This window comes from Cladophialophora bantiana (genome assembly GCF_000835475.1).
Source record: "Cladophialophora bantiana CBS 173.52 unplaced genomic scaffold supercont1.3, whole genome shotgun sequence".
Lineage (NCBI taxonomy): Eukaryota > Fungi > Ascomycota > Eurotiomycetes > Chaetothyriales > Herpotrichiellaceae > Cladophialophora > Cladophialophora bantiana.
In genome coordinates this window covers 2,520,535-2,531,135 of record NW_015971577.1, presented here as the reverse complement: position 1 = coordinate 2,531,135, position 10,601 = coordinate 2,520,535, and positions in this window count along the sequence as shown.

Sequence of the window (10,601 nt, the reverse complement as noted above, 5' to 3'; positions counted from 1 at the left end):
ATGTTATCTACTGGACTATACAGTTCTTAGTAACAGGGAGGAGACCCTGCTCATACCGCGTGTGACCCACAACCAGCTCATGCTATACTAGGATTGTTGCTGAGAACCCTAACCCAGTTAGGATCAGTGAGGATCCTTAACACTTTGGCTACCACCCCTGTTGCTGAGAACCCTAACCCAGTTAGGATCAGTGAGGATCCTTAACACTCCCCTATTCGTTTAGTATATTTTTAAAAGAGTATTCGTAACATCTCTATATTCTATCTTCACTTATTCATTTATCTAAGAGTAATAGGCCGAAGTAATCACGCGTTTAATTCTATATTTTTCGACGAGTTCTTTTATTCATTTCTTATTCTTAGATTCGCCGTTATACACTAATCTTCTAAATAAGCTATGACGATAGATGACCTCTTCGTATAGAAACTTCGCCACTATTACACTATTAGTAGATATAATATCTCTAGATTTAACCTAGCCGCTTATATTACTTCGCGCTTTTATAAGATATCTTTTCTCTTAAGATATCGATATTAGAGTGTAATCGACACTAATCTACTCCTAGCGTATATCGACTAATGTTAGGAATATCTCGTTATATAATCTTCTACTTTCGCGGAACTAATATTCCGAGTAGATCTTAACGAATTTCTTAACGTCCCGATACTAATCTTTCTAGAAATAACGATCGGCCACTCGCTAATGTATAGCTTTACGTCTAAAGTATTTAATATCATCATACATTACTTCGAGAATTCTCTTCTTCTCGGCATCATTATTAATCATTCGTCTACTTAGTCTATTCGCTATTAGTTTTCTAAATAGATGGCCCCCGCGGACGAAGAAGTTCATTAAATTCTTTTATAACTATCGGAAATTCTTATTACTCATTCCGTGAGAACGCTATTAATCTTAAAGATACTTCGTAAGCTACTTCGAACCTTTTAAGTATTCGTCTTTAAAGAGCTAGATTACGCGCGGTGCTACTAAGCTCGCGAATCGATTCCTCGCGCGTACTACTACCGATCGTATTATTACGAAATTCCGGTAAGTAGCGTTCCATTTAATTAAACGAATATTTTCGCGAACGATTAGTATTCTAGCCTCGATTTAATCGTTAATCTCTTCTTTCCTCTTCACCTCTTTAAGATCTTCCTTAATCGAAGGACGACGAGATAGAGTATTCGTAACTATATTTTTCTTACTAGATATATATTATATATTAAAGTTAAATTTACGAATCTAGATTAATCATTAATTAACCACTACTTCTAGTAAATCTATCGATTATTAATTAAGTTAAGTAGCGAGAGTCATTACGTTAGTTTCCACGATAAAGCGTACGATATATAACTATCTTTTAAACTTCTTAAGAGCTTTTAGTAATCCCCGAGCTTCTTTCTTAAGGGCATTATATTTTAGTTCGGCTTTTACTTACACTTCGCTCTCGTACCTTATAGCTCGGCGCATTCCGATGATCGGGTTAACTTATATAATTACGCCTCTCTATTCTTAGCCGCTCGCGTTAACTATAAGAATAATCTATTCGTTATCCTTACTATAATCTAAGCTAACTAGAGTAGAAGGCGACGATAAGATAAGTTTTAAGGCGCTTATACTTTCATCGTGAACTCTTTTCTAAATCTAAACTATATTCTTTCGAAGTAAGACGTACAACGGTTTAGTAATAATTACGAAATAAAAGATCTAGATACGATAATATACGTAGATTCTAAGAAAGCTACGGAGCTCTAGTTAATTCGTCGAAATAGATCAGTTTCGAATCTTATCGATTTTCGATTCTTAAGGATATCGTTCATCTCGATCGTAGACGTACCCGACTACTTCGATTTCATTTATATAGAACTATAGCTTCTAGTCTATAATCGTAGCGCCGACCCTTTCGAGATTAGTTAGCACTTCGTCGAGATTCGTTAAATGCTTCAATATAAAGCGGCGTATTCCTAGAACTACTTCTTTTTATCCGTAATCGATCTTTAGTTCTTTTACCGCGATATTATCTAAGAATGGTCGTGCATATTCCGGAATTTATTCGTGTAAGATACGATTCGTAATGCGTACGAACTAGGCCACAAAATTAGTCGCTCCTTAAGGTAATATTACGTATCGGACTAACTCAATGAGTGTATAAATATCCGTGAGATCTCGGCTCTTCTTTACGAGCTCTATTTAATCGTATTCGGAAAGCTAATCTAGGAGAGAAGTCATTCATATCTCTAAGAATTCTTTAGTAAAGTCGTCCGAAGAAGGAGATAAGTTAGCGTCCCTTATTATTACCGAATTAATGTTCTAAGCAGTAATTACTAGTCGATATTCTCTAGACTTTTTCTTTTTAACTAGAAAGAAGAGATTCCTATACGAGCCATAACTAAACTCGAAGAGACGCGACTAAATCTTATCCTTAATTAGTTTAATTACGATCGGCTCGAGTGCCTTAGAAACTAGAAAACTCTTCGCCTACTATAGAATATACGGTATAGTTCGAATTACCTAAGGCGACGCTACATCGTAATGAATTCTTTTAATCTCTTTAATATTCTAGACTAAAGCGCCTTCCTAGTTATATAGAATTTCTACTAAGACTTTCTTCTTAAGGAATGTTAAGTTAGGTTCGATGATTAGCTTTTCTAGGCGCTCCGATATTAGACGTTCTCCGTGAGAAAATATTATAAGTCTAGGGTATATTTATTTAGAGAATCGATACGATCGTTCATTAAACGTAGCTTATTTCTTCGTAATAATCTTTACTCTTTAGTTCAGTAATTCTTCGAGTGTTGAGCCGTTCTATCGATCGATATCTATAGGCTTCATCTTATTAGCTTTTCTCTTATAGAGAGTATTAATTCGAGCTTCTAACGACCGCTTAGATCTAAGACGTTTATATCGCTATTTATTTTCTAGATCTTATCTTAAGGCTTCGTCGTTAACTAGTCTTAATAATCTCACGAATTACTCATTATTCTATACGTCGAAAGATCTAGCTAAGAACTATAGCTCCTAGAGGTCGTCGTCGCTTATTACGAAAGAATTCGTTACCGAGATTAAATTACCGTCCTAGTCTATCTTAAAGTCGAGGGCTAGCGTTCTAGGTTTCTTCTAAGCCCTTATTAACGCGAGTACGGGCTTCTTCATCGTCTTATACTCGCCTAGCCTTTTAAAGAGGCTAAGTGTATAAGCTCGAACATCGTAGATATATCTCGATCTTCATCGAAGTTAGAAGTAGTCTATGCGACTATTTATACTCTCTTACCGACGTAGCTATCCGTTAAACCCATAATATAAGTATTCTCGTCCTTTTTCTAGACTAATCCTTAAGCTGCCTTCTAAAATAGTCTTTCTAAGATGAAACGATACGTTAGGTCCATGGCATTCGTTATATAGATATTTATTAAGATCTCGATCCCAACGATACTAATCATAAAATCTTTAATTATCTCTATAAACTTTTCTCGGTCGTCGTTAAAGTCTACGGCGTCGTAGATAAACTTAGCTTTTCGTATGTATTGAGATAGTTCTATCTCTTTAACTAGGGCGAGAGTCATTAGGTTAATCTCGGCTTCAGTATTTAGTAAGGAGTCTTTATATCGGCCTCTTATCTTTACGGGTAGATAGGGGCACCCACTATAGTATAGCCTTAGACGAATCGGGCGATTCACTAATGAGTTTATTTACACCGTACCGACTTTAATAGTAGGTTCCTCTTTCGTTTACGTAAGTCTTACGCCGCTATCTCTCGGGGTATGGCCCTAATGGACGGGCTCTTACTTATCTTCGTCGTAATATTAATGTTTACGGAAGAACTACTCGTTCCGAACCTCCTTTATCGATAGTAAGTTCCCTATCCGAATTAAGATCTCTTAATTTAATAAATAGTTTACGATCTTTCCGGTACTATTTAGATTCTATGATAATATCTTTCGAAGAGGCCTAGGCCTAGGTAGTCCGTACGTAGTCTCTTTTATAGTTCGGGGACGTAATAACACCTAACGAGGCTGGGAGGGCCCTAGTAAATCTTTCATTATAGTATCCTAGGAGGTCGGGTTACGTGACCGCTCATTCTATACATTATATAGAGAAATTCTCGATCTCTAATTAGTTAAGCTAATCGAACCTAGCGAATTATCTACGATCCCGTTATATATAATTTCTCTATTGGATCTCGTTCGTCGCGTTATATATCGTCTCAATTCTTCTACCGAAGGTTCGTAAGCTCTAATTTAAGGGTATTTCGCTTACGTATATTCGTCTTATTAGGAAGCTAGGCGCTTTTCTAGAGCATCTACGTAAGCTTTATTCTAGGGCTAATTTACACGAATTTCTTTTAAATCTATAGTATTCGAGATACGAGAATTATCTTTAGAATCGTCTAGGGCAGCGTAATTAGGTCTCGATTCGACTACGTAGACGACACTTAATCTCGCTTCTAGTGACGTAGAATTAGAGTCTCGTATATTATAAGACTATCCGGACGTAACTCCTAAATTCTTATTAATCTCTCGCGCAATCTATTCTAATCTTTCTATCTTTATCTCTCTCGTGAGAATTAGTAGAGTAGATGAAGAACGATCTTAATCTCGGAACTTTCTAAGAGCGATTCTATATTCCGGATTAAGATATAACGCTTCTATTACTTTCTAGTATATCTACTAAGGGTTATCTCGTAGTACGTATCCCGGCTAATTATAAAGAAAGTAATTCCCTCTAGAATTACTTAAGTTCGAACCCCGTCGACTTAGCTATCTACCGTAGTACTACGGCGTTTCTCCGAATTAAACCGAACGATTCTAGAACTACTATTCGCGCGAGGACTAGATCGCTTTCTAAAAAACATCTTTTAATATCTTAATTAATTGAGTTATAAAGTTTAGAGTAATAGCGTCTCGCGTCTAGATCGATAGTGTTAGTGCTCCTATTAAACAAGATAATTCCTTCACCGATTAGTCATTTCTCTTAGGGGTAGAAGGTCGATTTACTAGCGACGAAGCATTCTTATCGGACTTCGTTTTACTATTCGTGCGATCGTCACAACGACGTTATTCTTACGATTCTTCCTTTCGAACGGCTAAGGATCGAGTCTCTCTTTCGTACGCTAGTTCTTAGAACTTCTCGTCGAGCACTTCTTACGTAAATTTCTTATTTTTATTATTAATATTCCATAGTTCTTTTACCTAATTCCAGCATTTCTAAAAGTTCGAATTCTCCGGCTTTCGATTCATTAAATTCTATTTCTTTCGAATCTTATCTATATAGATCTTTAGTAATCCTAATAAAAGAAGGCGATAGTAAGTATAGTTAGTCTCGGCTTCGGTTCTAATTAAATAAGTCGCAGCCTTACGGAATTAACGAAAGTATAGTTCTAGGTTTTAAGACTTCTTCCGTCGATACTTCGCGAGTACCTAAAGATATTAAATATTCATTATTCGCTACACTTCGTTCCGATCTTTATATTCATTTAAGACCTTCTCTTTAAACTTTTTCCACTTCATTACGTTATACTTAGCGAGCTCTTTACAGCGTTCTTTCTCTTCTTTAAATATAAAGCGAACAGACCTACGGACACGCTCTCCGCTTAATATAACCTAGTTATATTCATATAGTTCTTTAAACTCCTCGAAGAAAGAGATAGCGTTCTTCCCATTAAAGTATAGAAGGTTATCACTTCCGTTTAAGCTCTAAGATATTTCCCTTATTAATATTATAGTAGAAGAGACGTACAACGATTATATCGTCGAATTTAGCGTCGATAGATTTTATAAACTAATACTCGACATCGTAGAAGATCCTAGCTTTCCTTTATCATTCGATTCTTTCGTAGACGATATTTTCCTTTATTAAATTATTCTTACTTCTTCTCTTATAATCGAAATAGTATAAAATCTTAATAACGAAACTAAAAGATCTAGATATTTTATTATTTTTAGCACTTTTATTATTGTTTTTCCTCTTCTTCTCTTTATCTCTTCATCGACTTTCTCGTCGAGCTCCTTTCTTATCTTCACTAGCAATTTTCATTAAAATTCTAGATTCACTTCCCGGTTAGTAGCGCTCTAACTTCGCTTATTTCAGCGAGTCCAGTCCAACCGCTCATTTTTATCATTTCTTAAGTAGATCTACGTTCTTCGACTCCTTCTAAGCTTCTTAAGTTAGGAGTTTTCAGGGTTAAACGCATTCCTATATTCCTAGGAGATACTTCTCTTCCATTTCTTCTAGGTAGTCTAAATAGTCGTTAAGTCGTTGGTCTCCACCCTATATAGTGGTAGTAAACATACACAGCTAGTAATCCTAAAAGGCACCCCGAGCAGCGGTCTCCATGAACAGCCAGCGCAAACCGCTCCGTATAGCGGGATAGACTTACTTAGCCAGTGATCTAAATGATACACCCTACGCAGCGGTTCTATATATATGGCCAGTTTCTCTAGATTCAGTCAGATAGGCAGGTAGGTAATTCTTTAGTTCTATTAGTCCAGTAAGCAGTTTAGTTTAGTTATTTTTCGTAATTTTCTTCCACCGCTCGTAGAGAGACACCCATCTATAAGTATTCGCCGAAGATCTTATTAATGGCACCATTAAACTAGGGCGAGGCTACTAGCCATGGGCATTAACTCGTACGGCGGTGGGTATGGTCTCTTCTCAACGCGCACACTCAACTAGAGGAAGTCCTCTCTATTGGTAACTTAGTTACTTATGTATTCTATGAAAGATAGTCCCCCAGAACTATATAAGAAGAACCATAGTCTAGGGTCGGCGCCCCAGCCAATCATAACTCTGTCCACCACTTCCAACTTCTCCCATTACAGTATTTATCTTCGAAGAGCTAGACTACGCGCGGTGCTATAGGGCTCGCGGATCGATTTCTTACGCGTACTACTACCGATCGTACTATTACGAAATCTCGGCGAGTAGCGTTTTATTTAATCGAACGAATATTTTCGCGAACGATTAGTATTCTCGCCTCGATTTAATCGTTAATCTCTTCTTTTCTCTCCGCCTCTTTAAGATCTTTCTCGGTCGAAGAACGGCGAGATAAGGCATTCGTAACTATATTTTTCTTACTAAATATATATTATATATTAAAATCGAATTTACGAATCTAGACTAACTATTAATTAATTACTACTCCTAGTAAATCTATTAATTATCGATTAAGTTTAGTAGCGAGAGTCATTACGTTAGTTTCTACGATAAAGCGTACGGTATATAATCATCTTTTAAACTTCTTAAGGGCTTTTAGTAATCCCTAAGCTTCTTTCTTAAGAACATCGTATTTTAGCTCGGCTTTTACTTATACTTCGCTCTCGTACTTTATAGCTCGGCGTATTCCGATAATTAGATTAACTTATATAATTACGCCTTCCTATTCTCGGCCGCTCGCGTTAACTATAAGAATAATCTATTCGCTACTCTCACTATAATCTAAGCTAACTAGAGTAGGAGACGATAATAAGATAAGTTTTAAGGCGCTTATACTTTCATCGTAAGCTCTTTTCTAGATCTAAATTACATTCTTTCGGAGTAAAGCGTATAATAGTTTAGTAATGATTACGAAATAAAAGATCTAGATATAATAATATACGTAGATTCTAAGAAAGTTACGAAGCTCTAGTTAGTTCGTTAAGATAGACTAGTTTCGAATCTTATTAATCTTCGATTCTTAAGAATATCGTTTATCTCGATCGTAGACGTACCCGACTACTTCGATTTCATTTATATAGAGCTATAGCTTTTAGTTTATAATCGTAGCGTCGATTCTTTCGAGATTAGTTAGTATCTCGTCTAGATTCGTTAAATACTCTAATATAAAGCGGCGCATTTCTAGAACTACTTCTTTCTATCTATAATCGGTCTTTAGTTCTTTTATCGCGATATTATCTAAGAATGATCGTATACGTTCCGGAATCTATTCGTATAAAATGCGATTCGTAATGCGTACGAACTAGATCATAGAATTAGTCGCTTCTTAAGATAATATTACGCATCGGATTAATTCAATGAGTATATAAATATTCGTAAGATCTCGGCTCTCCTTTACGAGCTCTATTTAATCGTATCCGAAAAGCTAGTCTAGAAGAGAAGTTATTTATATCTCTAAGAATTCTTTAGTAAAGTCGTTCGAAGAAGGAAGTAAGTTAGTATCTCTTATTATCACCGAATTAATATTCTAAGTAGTAATTACTAGTCGATATTCTCTAGACATTTTCTTTTTAATTAGAAAGAAGGGGTTTCTATACGAGCCATAACTAAACTCGAAGAGACGCGACTAAATCTTATTCTTAATTAGCTTAATTACGATCGACTCAAGTACCTTAGAGACTAGAAAACTCTTCGTCTACCATAAAATATACGATATAGTTTAGATCGCCTAAGGCGGCGCTACATCGTAATGAATCCTTCTAATCTCTTCGATGTTCTAGGCTAAAGCGTCTTTCTAGTTATATAGAATTTCCACTAAGACTTCCTTCTTAAGAGATATTAAGTTAGGTCCGATAATTAACTTTTCTAGGCGCTCCGATATTAGGCGTTCCCCGTAAGAAAATATTGTAAGTCTAGAGTGTATTTATTTAGAGAATCGATACAATCGTTCGTTAAACGTAGCTTATTTCTTCGTAATAGTCTTTACTCTCTAGTTTAGTAATTCTCCGAGTGTTAAGCCGTTCTATCGATCGATATTTATAGACCTTATCTTATTAGCTTTCCTTTTATAGAGAGTATTAATTTAAGCTTCTAACGGTCGCTTAGATCTAAGACGTTTATATCGCTATTTATTTTCTAGATCTTATCTTAAGGCTTCGTCGTTAACTAGTCTCGACGATCTTACGAATTACTCATTATTCTATACGTCGAAAGATCTAGCTAAGAACTATAGCTTCTAGAGGTCGTCGTCGCCTATTACGAAAGGATTCGTTACCGAGATTAGATTACTATCCTAGTCTATCTTAAAGTCGAGGGCTAGCGTTTTAGATTTCTTCTAAGCCCTTATTAACGCGAGTACGGACTTCTTCATCGTCTTATACTCGCCTAGCCTTTTAAAGAGGCTAAGTATATAAGCTTAAACATCGTAGATATATCTCGATTCTCATCGAAGTTAGGAGTAGTCTATGCGACTATTTATACTCTCTTATCGACGTAGCTATTCATTAAATCTATAATGTAAGTATTCTCGTTCTTTTTCTAGACTAATCCTTAAGCTACCTTCTAAAATAGTCTTTCTAAGATGAAACGGTACGTTGGGTCTATAGTATTCGTTATATAGATATTTATTAAGACCTCGATCTTAGCGATACTAATTATAAAATCTTTAATTATTTCTATAAACTTTTCTTAGTCGTCGTTAAAGTCTACGACGTCGTAAATAAACTTAGCTTTTCGTATATATTAAAATAGTCCTATCTCTTTAACTAGAGCGAGAATCATTAAGTTAATCTCGGCTTTAGTATTTAGTAAGGAGTCTTTATATCGACCTCTTATCTTTATAGATAAATAAGGGCACCCACTATAGTATAGTCTTAGGCGGATTAGGCGATTCACTAATAAGTTTATTTACACTGTATCGACTTTAGTAGTAGATTCTCCTTTCGTTTACGTAAGTCTTACGCCGCTATCTCTCGAAGTATAACTCTAATAAACGGGCTCTTACTTATCTTCGTCGTAATACTAATGTTTACGGAAGAACCACTCGTTCCGAATCTCTTTTATCGATAGTAAGTTTCCTATCTAAATTAAGACCTCTTAGTTTAATAGATAATTTACGATCTTTCCGATACTATTTAGATTCTATAATAATATCTTTCGAAGAGGCCTAGGTCTAGGCGGTCCGTACGTAGTCTCTTTTATAGTCTAGAGACGTAATAATACTTAACGAGACTAAGAGGGCCCTAGTGAATCTCTCATTATAGTATTCTAGGAGATTAGGTTACGTAATCGCTTATTCTATATATTATATAAGGAAATTCTCGGTCTCTAATTAGTCGAGCTAATCGAACCTAGCGATTTATCTACGATTCCGTTATATACGATTTCTTCATTAGATCTCGCTTATCGCGTTGTATATCGTCTCGGTCCTTCTATCGAAGATTCGTAAGCTCTAATTCGAGGGTGTTTCGCTTACGTATATCCGTCTTATTAAGAGACTAAGCGCTTTCCTAGGGCATCTACGTAAGCTTCACTCTAGAGCTGGTTTACACGAATTCCTTTTAAATCTATAGTATTCGAGACACGGAAATTATCTTCGAAGTCGTCTAGGGCAGCGTAATTAGGTCTCGATTCGGCTACGTAGATAATACTTAATCTCACTTCTAGTAGCGTAAGATTAGAGTCTCGTATACTATAAGATTATTCGGACGTAACTCCCGAATTCTTATTAATCTCTCGCGTAACTTATTCTAATCTTTCTATCTTTATCTCTCTCGTAGAAATTAGTAGAGTAGATAAAGAATAATCTTAATCTCGGAACTTTCTAAGAGCGATTCTATATTCCGAATTAAGGTATAACGCTTTTATAGCTTTCTAGTATATTCACTAAGAGTTATCTCGTAATACGTATCCTAGCTAGTTATAAAGAAAATAATTTTCTCTAGAACTAC